Genomic DNA, 13,667 nt, shown 5'->3' on the forward strand with positions numbered 1-13,667 from the left:
TTGGGAAACATATGGGGTGGGTTATACCATGAAACCTACTGGCTCAAACCTCTGTGAAACACGTCTGATAATGATGGTGTCAAAGGCGCCAGAGAGGTACGGCAATATCACAACACCTTTGTTGCCTGCATCAATCATCCTTAAATCGTCGGTCAATAGCTGATGTTATGACCAACTCAGTACTGCAACCTGGTCTGAAACCTTCTTGGTGGTCATGCAGCAGTCGGTCCTTCCCAATAAATTCCTGCAACAGCTGCGTGCCACTTTCCAAATAAGCTTTGAAATATCCAGCAGTAAGGAGATGGGACCATAGTTTTTAAAGTCAGCTAAACTGAAAGTAGTTATTTTTTCAGAAGATGCTTCACAATGGTCTGCTTGAAACTATCAAGGCCCAGAGAAAGGGAAGAGTTTATGATAGACTACACATACGTTCCAGCCTTTTTCCTAAATATTTTTCCAAAGGAATCCTTGTAGAGCGTCCTTTGAGGAACCAGAATATCTACTATTTGTGATCTTCATTAAACAGTCATCAGTAGAGATAGATATTAAGGAATTAAAGCATTTGCTCAGGGAATCTTTTCTTCTCTGTATGTTGGATCTCAGAACCAAAAACTGTGAACAAAAGGAGATTGGTCGCAAGAGTTAGATATTCCCTAATATATGTGTATATATATTTATTGTTTTCCAATAAGAAATCTGAAAGGTTATCAACTAAAGCTTGACATGGAACAATAGAACTTTGTGAGGACGAAGGATAAATTAGATGATTAATTGTGACAAACAGTTATGTTAGGGGGTTCTTGGCACACAGTATTTTTTAACAAAAATATGGCTTGTAGAGATCCTGATCTTTTAACAATACTTGCTTAGTTTAGTAGCAAAGAGCGTTCTTCAGGATTGTTTTTCTTCCACCATTTATCCTCTAATTTCCTTAAGGATATTTTGTCTTGGATAATGGCAGGTGGAAACCATTTCCCATTTGCCTCCTGGCTGCGTGCGGGTAGGTCTCCGGGTGTTGTCCGTTCGGCGTACAGGGTACCTACATACGAGGTGCCTAGCACGGGAGAAGACCGTTGACACCACTACTTTGCATTAGTAGGATCCCAAGTTTCCTGTCGAAGGTAGTATTCACCCAACCCACAGCGTGTGGCACAGTTATCCCCTTAGGTCCTGATGAATAGCACAAAGAGCATGAAACATGTCGACCAATAGGTAGAGCATACTTCTCTGGATCATTGTACCAGTGTGTATTCTCTCCTCACCGTTTTTAATAAGGTAGCTGACCACATCATAAAAAATACATAGTGGATTATCTTACCTTTTTTAATCACTACTTATCCCCCTATGTCTACACTTCCCCTAAGGCCCTCACACCCACATGCACCAACTGGCAGAAACAAAAGATCTCCGGTAAAGAGCCCCTTTATGGGTGCCTGTCAGATATTGCACCGCCAGTCTGACGAGGAGCAAAACCCAGATGATGAAGCATGACACCTAGCTTGCTCGGTGTGTGAGGCTTTTAGTTCCGAATGGGAGGATTCCCCTCCCTTTCATCCTTCGATTGGGGCCTTCACCAATTGCTTGGTTCTTCCACTTTTGTCACTTTGGGGAACAGCGTACTCCTTTTTGTTTACATAGTCTCAGGGCTTGTACAGTGGACCCCGTTAAAATATAGCCCTCCTTGTCCCTCTCTTTGCTGGTTAACCATTTACTAGTGACATGAACCTGATGGACTTTGTTGTATTGTAACAGGCGAGACATATCTAAAGGGAGTTAAAACTCTGATAGAAGGTATCAACCATTGCCAAAGGCCTTCCAGTATCCTATTGCTTAACAAGGGAGCTATAAGCATATTCTAAGGAGCAGGCTAAGTTGTTGACATTGGTGGATAGCCAAACTCTTTTTTCTACAAATACATACTTGCCTTTTGGTGTCACAGGTGTGATTACAGAGTAAATTGAGATGCAATGTAATAACGGGCAGACCATGGTAATTCTGAAGAGGAAAGAAAGTCAACTAAATCTGGAGATGCAAATATTAGATCCAGCTGGTGGCCCCTTAGTAGAGTGGGGCTTTGAATGCACTGAGTCAAGTTCAGGCTGGAGAAAACTTGAGATTGAAGTAACATGTCTGCCCGAGGTGCTTCTTCACACACATTAAAGGGCGTAAAACACTGAGAGGCAAACATGTTGTATGAGCAAATGTAAAACCCTTTCAGGGGTAAGGCTTGGAGGATGATAAGTGAACATGCAACATATAGTTTTCTGTCCTAAACATAATAAGGTCTCTGTACCCAGAAATTGGGAACGGTGTTGAATATCTATACTTAAATAGTCTTTTTATATGAAGGCAACCCTTGTTTGTTAAATGATTGTGTAACTGAAATGGACCAGACCATCAATAATGGAATTACAATAATCGAAAAACCATATCATTTCAAAGCATGAAAGATGCAAGTATTATCAGTGATTAAATGGCATATGGTGTTTCTGGTTTTTTTTTACCATTGATCCTACTTTACAAATTCCGGAATCGCTTAGATTTATTTGAGTTCCTATAATTGGACAAGCCATGAAAGTAGAATTTGTAACCTGAGCAAGGGGGTTCTTTACGGTGCAGGCTTCTGAATCAAGTAGACAGTAAAAAATAGGATAGTATTAGCTTACACTGATGGTCATCAGAGTCTTGTTTGTTATGACAAGGGCAAAGTCAGTGGCCGCTGGCCATGTACATGCGTGGATGGGCACCAACGAGCTTGGCTTTGGTGTCTTTGCGGTGTGCGTGCTGCATGGACGTACAGTGAAGCTCTCTTTTATGCCCATGTGTTCCTGTGCATGTTCTGATGGTTTTGCCACATCTACACTACTGAGTTTCAACACAGATGTTGCAGGGCGATGACTTGTCATGCCTATACGCAGGGGTATGTGTATGGGATGTAATGGTTTATGCAGGCTTTGGGGTCGTTGAGTATGATGTGAGGAAAAGTGTAATCCTGTTGATGGAAATATTTAGAAGGTGAAGAGGTGAATGTAGAGGAAGGGTTGCTATAGTCACAGTGACTAGTGCGTGTGTGTGGCATGCCATTAATTTGAGTACAGGAGGGGGACATCAAGCAAACGCTATGGCAGAACTGATTCACGATGGTCCAGTATCCTCCGTACCGGGAACACAGCGGGGTACCAGTCACTCAGGGCATGCCACTCGTGGTGCAGGGGTTGCACGTGATGAAGAGTTCAGAATTTGGCAGCTTCATTGAGACGCTTTCTCTAACTCAACAACCACTTGGCCCAATGTTTGAGCCATCTCTTGTTGGAATCATGAATGAGTGTAGTTGAGGTAATAGTCGTATTCACGGTTCATTGCACTGAAGCAGCTTCCCGGGGCCTGAAGATGGATTCAAGACGTTACGTTAAAAATATTTGTACCGCGCACGTTCACCAACGGTTTCATGGCGCTCAAGATGGCCAGAGCTTCTCTGTGCAAATGAGCGTAGCTGGACCATTTCTGAAGAATATGAACCAAATGCAAAATATTAAGAAATGGTTTCATAGGTGTTGAATACCTCTTGCTGGAGTTATAACTTAAAGTAAAATGTGAGGGGAAGCATCTATAAACACACTTATGGTAGCATGTAAGGCAAACATCTGAAAACACACGGTAACACATGAAGACAAGCATCTGCAAACACTTATGGTAACATGTGAAGGCAAACATCTGCAAACACATTTCTGGTAATTGGAAGGTAAACATCTGCAAACGCACTTATGTTAACATGTGAAGGCAACCATCTGCAAGCATACTTATGATAACATGTGAAGGCAAAAACATATAACATGTGGGGAAAACATCTACAAACACACTTATGATAACATGTAAGGCAGACATCTGCAAACACACATCGTAACATGTGAAGGCAAGCATCTGCAAACACAAAAGGAAATGTGAAGGCAAACATCTGCAAACACACTTATGGCAACATGTGAAGGCTAATATCTACAAACACACTTATGGTAATGTGAAGGCAATCGTCTGCAAACACACTTATGGTAATGTGAAGGCAATCGTCTGCAAACACACTTATGGTAATGTGAAGGCAATCGTCTGCAAACACACTTATGGTAATGTGAAGGCAATCGTCTGCAAACACACTTATGGTGACATGAAGTCAAGCAGCTGTAAAAACTAACGGTAACATATGAAGGCAAATATCTACAATCACTTATGTTGACATGTGAAGGCACATATCTGCAAACAAACTTATGATAACATGTGAAGGCAAACACTTATGGTAAAATGTGAAGGGAAACATCTACAAACACACTTATGGTAGCATGTAAGGCAAACATCTGCAAACACACTTATGGTAACATATGAAGACAAGCATCTGCAAACACACTTATGGTAACATATGAAGGCAAGCATCTGCAAACACACATATGGTAACATGTGAAGGCAAGCATCTGCAAACACACTTATGGTAACATATGAAGACAAGCATCTGCAAACACACTTATGGTAACATATGAAGACAAGCATCTGCAAACACACTTATGGTAACATATGAAGACAAGCATCTGCAAACACACTTATGGTAACATATGAAGACAAGCATCTGCAAACACACATATGGTAACATGTGAAGGCAAGCATCTGCAAACACACTTATGGTAACGTGTGAAGGCAAGCATCTGCAAACACACGTATGGTAACATGTGAAGACAAGCATCAGCAAACACACTTTTGGTAACATATGAAGACAAGCATCTGCAAACACACTTATGGTAACATATGAAGACAAGCATCTGCAAACACTTATGGTAACATGTGAAGACAAACATCTGCAAACACACTTATGGTCATTTGAAGGTAAACATCTACAAACATTTATGGTAATGTGAAGGCAAGCATCTGCAAACACTTATGGTAACATGTGAAGACAAGCATCTGCAAACACACTTATGGTAACATATGAAGACAAGCATCTGCAAACACACTTATGGTAACATATGAAGACAAGCATCTGCAAACACTTATGGTAACATGTGAAGACAAGCATCTGCAAACACACTTATGGTAACATGTGAAGACAAGCATCTGCAAACACACTTATGGTAACATGTGAAGACAAGCATCTGCAAACACACTTATGGTAACATATGAAGACAAGCATCTGCAAACACTTATGGTAACATGTGAAGACAAACATCTGCAAACACACTTATGGCCCTTTGAAGGTAAACATCTACAAACATTTATGGTAATGTGAAGGCAAGCATCTGCAAACACTTATGGTAACATGTGAAGACAAGCATCTGCAAACACTTATGGTAACATATGAAGACAAGCATCTGCAAACACACTTATGGTAACATATGAAGACAAGCATCTGCAAACACTTATGGTAACATATGAAGACAAGCATCTGCAAACACACTTATGGTAACATATGAAGACAAGCATCTGCAAACACACATATGGTAACATGTGAAGGCAAGCATCTGCAAACACACTTATGGTAACATGTGAAGGCAAGCATCTGCAAACACACGTATGGTAACATGTGAAGACAAGCATCTGCAAACACACTTATGGTAACATATGAAGACAAGCATCTGCAAACACACTTATGGTAACATATGAAGACAAGCATCTGCAAACACTTATGGTAACATGTGAAGACAAGCATCTGCAAACACACTTATGGTAACATGTGAAGACAAGCATCTGCAAACACGGTAACATGTGAAGGCAAACATCTACGAATGCAGTTAGAGTAACATGAGAAAGGTAAACATCTGCAGACTCTTATGGTAACACATGAAGGTAAATATCTGCAAACATTTGTATGGTAAAATGTGAAGGCAAACATCCGCATATACACTTCAAAAAAATATAAGATGCAGCAGACAAAAAGATATACGTAATACAATTCATTGTATAGAAAAACATAATAGATAAATTTTGCCGAATTAATTTATAACACTAAAATGTATATGAAGAGCAGTCTCTTGAATTATCTTGAAATCAATATATCGTCTCCATCATCCCAATTTTGCCATTTTTTAAAATCGTTTTCGAGACCCCATCCTCTTAGAATTTCACATAAATTAACCCTATGTATTTTCACAGACCGTTGATCTAATGTTGGTATTGCGTCTGATTTCCAGTTGGCTAGTATCATTGATATATCACTATGCAATGTGATGATACCATATAGAGCCCCGTGAGCATCAGGAGATACTTTGAATTTGAATTTTGTGATGATTTGCTGCAAAAATAGACTTATTCTTTTGCAGATAAATATCGTATGGAGCCAATCTCCATTGCCATGTGTGCACCTAAAACATGCGGATGCTGCCCCAGGATGTATTTTTTTCAATCATGGTCGGGGAATAATAAAGAAGCCATTTGCAAAAAAAAATGCCATTCTCCTGTAACTGGCAAGCAAATATGGCCTTAGAAATCAAACTCTTTCTGAAATTGGCGAGTTCGATTTTACAACCCGTTAAAGATTTTGTTTTATTGGAAAAGTCTGGAATCAACTTTTTTCAGATTTTTAGATATAGAATTTTGGACCAACTTCCTACACCTTTTCGTTTTGGAATACAATAAGCGTTACTAATATTTTCGGTTAATATCTTCGGTTAATATCTTTATGCCTGTTTTATAGCCTGCACAGAAATGTTTACTTTGTACAAAACTCAAAAGTGAAAATAGCTAATGGTGGGCTTCTTATTAATTAAAATGTGCCATTGAATATATTCATTATTTTGATAAAAAACGAAATCCTAAATTAGACCAGCGACTTTGAGTACCTAGACCTGGTCCTAAACTGATACATTCAGCCAGTTTCAAATGGGAATGGAGCCGGGGGGGGGCTCATATTATTCCCAAGTCCTGTGGAATCGGTACGTAATGACCCGTGGTTTCTTATATCTAGACCACTTAGGTAATTTGGGAATTTTTTAAAAGGTGAAAAGATCGAATTCAGACGTGCTTAACATGTTCTTTAAATAAAAAATCACACGATTTGTTCCTTGAGGCTCCTGTTAGCCAATCTAAGAATGCTGCCTGATATTATGATTTCATTCTGGGAAGTGCCAGACTCCCACCCCCCCCCCCCCCCCCCCCCACACCCCGCCCCCACCTCCCCTCCAAATCCAATTGAATGGCTTCAATTTTAAGCCTGGATTCCTCGCTAACCAAATACAATGACGTATTTCTTAATCAACTGCGCTGACAAAGGATTGCAAAACTTTAATCATAATATTTGTAAATAAGAACAATGGTAGAATATTCATTTTAATCAGGGCATCCCAGCTTACGATTGTCAACACGTATGGTAACATGTGGAGGCAAACATCTTCAAACACACTTACGGTAACATGTGAAGGCAAGCATCTGCAAACACACGTATGGTAACATGTGAAGGCAAGCATCTGCAAACACACGTATGGTAACATGTGAAGGCAAGCATCTGCAAACACACGTATGGTAACATGTGAAGGCATATATCTACAAACACACATATGGTAACATGTGAAGGCAAGCATCTGCAAACACACGTATGGTAACATGTGAAGGCAAGCATCTGCAAACACACTTATGGTAAGATGTGAAGATAAGCATCTGCAAACACACTTATGGTAACATGTGAAGGAAAGCATCTGCAAACACACGTATGGTAACATGTGAAGGCAAGCATCTGCAAACACACATATGGTAACATGTGAAGGCATTTATCCACAAACACACATATGGTAACATGTGAAGGCAAGCACCTGCAAACACACGTATGGTAACATGTGAAGGCATATATCTACAAATACACTTATGGTAACATGTGAAGATAAGCATCTGCAAACACACGTATGGTAACATGTGAAGGCAAGCATCTGCAAACACACATATGGTAAAATGTGAAGGCATATATCTACAAACACACATATGGTAACATGTGAAGGCAAGCATCTGCAAACACACGTATGGTAACATGTGAAGGCAAGCATCTGCAAACACACTTATGGTAAGATGTGAAGATAAGCATCTGCAAACACACGTATGGTAACATGTGAAGGCAAGAATTTGCAAACACACTTATGGTGACATGAAGTCAAGCCTCTGTAAACACTAACAGTGACATGTGAAGGCAACTATCTACAAACACTTATGTTGACATGTGAAGTCACATATCTGCAAACACACTTATGATAACATGTTAAGGCTAACACCTATGGTAAAATGTGAAGGGAAACATCTACAAACACACTTATGGTAAGATGTGAAGATAAGCATCTGCAAACACACGTATGGTAACATGTGAAGGCAAGAATCTGCAAACACACTTATGGTGACATGTGAAGGCAAGAATCTGCAAACACACTTATGGTGACATGAAGTCAAGCATCTGTAAACACTAACAGTGACATGTGAAGGCAACTATCTACAAACACTTTTGTTGACATGTGAAGGCACATATCTGCAAACACACTTATGGTAACATGTGAAGGCAAGCATCTGCAAACACACTTATGATAACATGTGAAGGCAAGCATCTGCAAACACACATATGGTAACATGTGAAGGCAAGCATCTGCAAACACACATATGGTAACATGTGAAGGCAAGCATCTGCAAACACACTTATGGTAAATTGTGAAGATAAGCATCTGTCAGATGAAGGCTCTCAGGCCCTGCATGTCTGTAGTGATCTTTAGAAAGGACACTTGGATACGGGTTAACACCTAGAAATTGTCTCTGTTAAGAGGTGTAAGTGGTTATGATGAGAGTAAACAAACAGCTGAACTCACTGGGGAAGCATGAAGAAAAGGTTGACCAGGGAACCAGTGCTACAGGATGAAAGCTACACCTGTCTCTGCTAGAATTAGCTCTGGCAGATCTTTTGCAGTGGAACAAAATGCGGCTTCAATTTTATTAGAAATGTAGTTGGAACAATTTCGTGGAATGGACCTGCTGGGAGCTACCTCTCGAAATACCTGGTTACCAGGGTGCATGAACGTAGACACATAATTACCGTGCCGGCTTAGGTAGTCTCCAAGGGCTAGTGGTGATCAGGGAATTTATTAACGAAGGATTTTCAAGCAATGGTGAAACAGAATCATCAAGAGAATTGTTGCTGAATCTAATGCAGTTATCTGATAGAGGCTTCTTGCCGCAAATTCCTTACATTTGAATTACCCCCAGGCGTCAGACTGGATTCAGAAATGTTTTCGTGATTAATACCCCTGCGCATCAGTAGGTGGTGTCGTGCACAGCGTGGTGTTGTTTGTTGCAGAAATAATGTTTGCTGTGCTTATATAGGTGCCACCCACATGCGCTAATGCCAATTCTTTTTTATTTCTGCTCTCGTCTGCACAGATCTGGGAACAGCTACCCCTTTAGTAATTTTTGAGTAAACCTTTTGTCAAAGTCTTTTGAGGTCTTACCTAACCTCATCTAGAAATGTCATCTGAAAAGGCTGGCTTCAAGCCCCGGGGCGCTTGTTACCGACGGATGTCGGTGACTGACCCACATCTTGTTTGCTTCTGCTGCCTCAAAAGAGACCACGACCCAAAGAACTGTTTGGACTACCGCCCCATGCACCCGAAGGCTTTGAGGGAGCGCCTACTAAAGCTTCTTTCGGTTCGATGTATGACACCGAAATTATCATGGTCCTGGTTGAGAGGAAGGTCCTGGGAGCCGTCGCAGAGTCCAGGGTCATTGTTACACTCCATGTAGTGGAGAGGTGTGGCTCACTGGTTAGAGGCGGCAGACCTGTAAGCAGAGAACGTCCCGGGACCAGGGTTCAATTCCCGACGCGGCAGGGTCTTGGACCAGGGTCAACGGACTCGATAATTCTCGCCTCAGTGCCTACTCTAACCAGGGAACACACTGGGTAACTCTGGGAATTAAGCTTGCCTCATCTCTACAACGCCCCCCCATAGACGCCGGGGATGCCTGGTTTCACCCTGGAGATACCCAGAAAGGGACCATCTCACAGGGAAAACCAGGATGGGTTCCCCAGCGGTCTACAGCGCCAGGACACTCGGGTAGAGTAACAGTGCGCTTTACAAGTATCCCACATTTACATTTACATTTACATGTCATCAAAAAGAAGTCAAAGCATGCTTTGTCTACACCTCGTCCGTCGGCCAACCAGACAAGGAAGCATCACCTCTCAAGGTCTGGCTCCGCAGTCTAGCCAATAATTGGGCCAACTCTGCGCCTCCCCCAATTTCCTTGAGCCGGAGCAACCCCTGCCCAATTAAAAGAATTTGTGAGGCCATGCATCCAATATTTTGGTGGCCCATTCACTACGGCATGCATTCTGGCCCGGCAGGTTTGGGAGGAGCCCTACTGCATTAACGTTGGCAGTTCTGGCGCCAGCCGGCCCCAGGAATCCACAAATGGATCCGGATCAGTGTTGTTCATTCCACTTCGACCTTCCCCGATGCTGTCCCCGAGGTCGATGCTGCCAGTGCCCACCGGTGGCACCATCCCCATCCTCATCCACATCTCTGACATGGAGCTAGCGGGGCATTGTCCTATACTGGCTCCAGTGCCGACTGGAGCCACGCTTTCAAAGACCAGGGCCTGACACCTATTCCTGTGGGCTAGAACTCGGAGAGGAGCTGGATCCTGAAAAATACCAGCCTTATGAAGAACAAATGGACTGGTGTGAAGATCTGGGTGAAGCCAGTGGACTGTAGATACTGTCATGCTTTCTCCCACTACCCTGGCTAAAGAGGAGGGAGCTAGATTCGCAATGGTGGTGCGGAGGGTGGCTGAGGTCCTGGACCTTGTTTTGTCTTCGGTGGCAGTCAAGGCTAACGTCTTGAGGGAAGTGCTTCATCCAGGAGTGTCCCCATCTGAGCTGCTCCTCCCAATCAATGAGGCAATTACTGACATCCTGCTTGGGCCTTGGTCCAAACTCAGCACAGGCACTCTTGTGAACAGGACGATTGCCCGCCGCCACCATCCCACTCCTGGGAACCCAAACTTCCTCACCCAACACTCCACTTCGGATAGCTTGGTGGTCCAAGCCTCCACATCCTGTGTAAATCCAGGCGTATTCCCAACTGCCCTGCCAGATGAGGAATCCAAGAATTTGGACCCTTTAGGCAAGAAAATGTTTTCTTCCACTAGCCTGGTATTGTGGTTGGTGAGCACTGCATGCCATTTGGGCTCCTGTTTCCCTTTTCTGTGGGAAACTTTTGCACAGACGCTACCAAAAATTCCAGACTTGGCCCGAGCCATGCTTTACGAGGCTATTGCCGATTTAAGGGATGCAGCGAAGTTCACTATTCGATGTGAACTAGACACCACTGATTCACTAGGCATAGCAGTTTTATCGACAGTGGCCCTGCGACCCCATGCCTGGATGAGGACTACTGGCTTTTCTGGGGATGTCCAAACATCACTCATTGACATGCTTTTTGATAGACCCTGTCTCTTCGGAGACCAGGAGGATTTGGCGCTGGTTCACTGTAAGGACAGTAGGGCTATGGCCAAGTCCTTGAGCCTTTCAATGGGCCGTTGTCCCCCTCAATCTGCCTTTCGCTCCTTTTGTGACTACAGAAGGGGCGTGCAGTCGCATTGTTACCTGTTCAGCCAGCGTGGCATGCAAGTTTACCAGCCTTTGCATGGCCGTGGACGTGGCTCCTACTTGCCCCGTGGGCCCAGTGGCCGGTGGTTGTGTCAGTCCACCACCTCCCTAGCAGCCACAGCCTTCAAACCTTTATAGTGCACTTATTTACCATCCTGGCAGTCCATGACATCAGGCAGGTGGGTTATGCAGATTGTCTGAAGGGGCTACTCCTTCCCCTTCAAGACTACCCTTCCCCCCCATGCTACCTACATACAATCAGCTGACGGAGGGCAATCTATCTCTTCCTTGACAGGAAGTGATAGATCTTTTTGGCATAGAAGCCATAGAGCCAACATCAGAAATGGATCGTGGTTGTTATTCATTCTACTTTCAGTTGCCTAGAAAGGATGGGGGCCTTCGTCCTATCCTAGACCTGCACGCTCTCAACGTATTCCTCAAGAAGGAGAAGTTCAAAATGCTCACTCTAGCTCAGGTCCTATCCGGTTTACACTATGAATTTTTTTTAACTAATGTTCTCCAAATGTAATGATTGCCAGCAAGAGGGGGCGTGGCTTGGACGCCGATCGGGATGGCGGCGTGAGCTCGCTGCTCCGCGCGGAATCCCGCTAATTCTCCTGTTTTTCGGGACCCTAGGCGACCCGGAGACGACGTTCCTGCCCTCTGAAGGGTGAGGGGACTGCTGGCCGTAATCGGTGAATCGCTGGGGGACTGCTGGCCCCGAGGAGATCGAGGAAGAGGCGGCCGAGGTGTAGCCCGGGGTGTGAAGAAAATGGCGGCGAGGTGGTCGGACGGTCCCGAGCTTCGGCCCTGAGTCCGGCTGTCGCCAAGCAGAGAAGGACCCTGCACCCGGCTGCTCGCAGCACTGGGATTGGCGGCGCGACGTCCTGAGACCGGGGGACGCTGCCCGACTCACCCAGGAGATCGGGGGTTCTCGTCGGCCGCCGTCCCACGACTCATCCTCCCCCCACGGGTCCAGTGGGGGTGACGGACCGGGGCTCATCCGACTGGTCATTGTTTTTGAGACCATTGGCGGTGGCATTGCATTGCCCGGTGCCCGGTAATCAGCACGGACCCACGAGAGCGCCCGCAGTACGGGTGGCCGGACTTGTGACGCAGCACCCTAACATGGCGGCGACCGGAGGGCCGATGCCCGGGAGCCATGAGGGGGACTCGGCGACATCGGCCCGGCTGAGTGAGAGTCCCTCCCCGGAGCTTGACCAGGAACAGCGGCTGAACCGGCGCTTGGATGCCATCCTTGAGGCGATCACCTCCACCAAGGAGGCGTTGCACAACGACATTGCCCAGGTGGCCACGGGCCTGGGGCTGCTACGCGCGGACCACGCAAAGCTGGCGGATCGGGTCAAGGAGCATGACCAATTGTTGCTGGACCTGAAGCCCTCGGTGGTGACCGCGGAGCGCAGGATTACAGACATTTTGGCCCGACTGGACACTCTAGAGCGGAGGGCGGAGGATGCCGAAGGCCGCAATAGGCGGAACAACGTGCGGGTCGTGGGCCTGCCGGAACGGATTGAGGGGGAAGATGCGGTGGCCTACATGGAGAACTGGTTCCGCACTGTGGTGGCGCCGGAGGGGCTTACTCCATTTTTCACTCTGGAGCGAGCTCACCGGGTGCCCGCTCGCCCGCTGGGACTTGGCCGCCCCCCCCGACCAATGGTGGTGCGGCTCCTCCACTACAAAGACCGGGACCTCCTCATCCAGCGGGCCAGGTTGTCGGGCCCTTATGGGGTGGAGAACAGCAAAGTGACGATCTTTCCGGACTATACGCAGGCGGTCCAGAAGGCCAGAGCATCGTTCCTTGCTGTGAAGAAGGAGCTCAGGGAGGAAGGCATTCAGTACTCCTTGCTTTACCCGGCCAAGCTGCGGATTATCATGGATGGCACCACACACTTTTTCCAGACTCCGGATGAAGCTTGGCAATGGCTTGAGTCGTACAGAGCAGGGACGGACAGACCGCACCAAAGTAGGCGAGACCAACCCAAGCAGACCCGGGTGCGGCAGTCACAACGAATCAGGTCCCGTAACAGGCGCCAGCGGGAGA

The 13,667-nt window shown here is 45.2% G+C and overlaps 1 protein-coding gene across 3 annotated transcripts in view; it reads left to right on the forward strand.

Moving 5' to 3' along the window:
- CCDC180 (coiled-coil domain containing 180) overlaps positions 1-13,667 on the forward strand; it is a 492,398-nt gene that overhangs the window by 206,498 nt on the left and 272,233 nt on the right. The gene's annotated exons all lie outside the window — the stretch shown is intronic.

The sequence above is a fragment of the Lissotriton helveticus genome, chromosome 5_1 (genome assembly GCF_964261635.1).
Source record: "Lissotriton helveticus chromosome 5_1, aLisHel1.1, whole genome shotgun sequence".
Classification (NCBI taxonomy): Eukaryota; Metazoa; Chordata; class Amphibia; order Caudata; family Salamandridae; genus Lissotriton; species Lissotriton helveticus.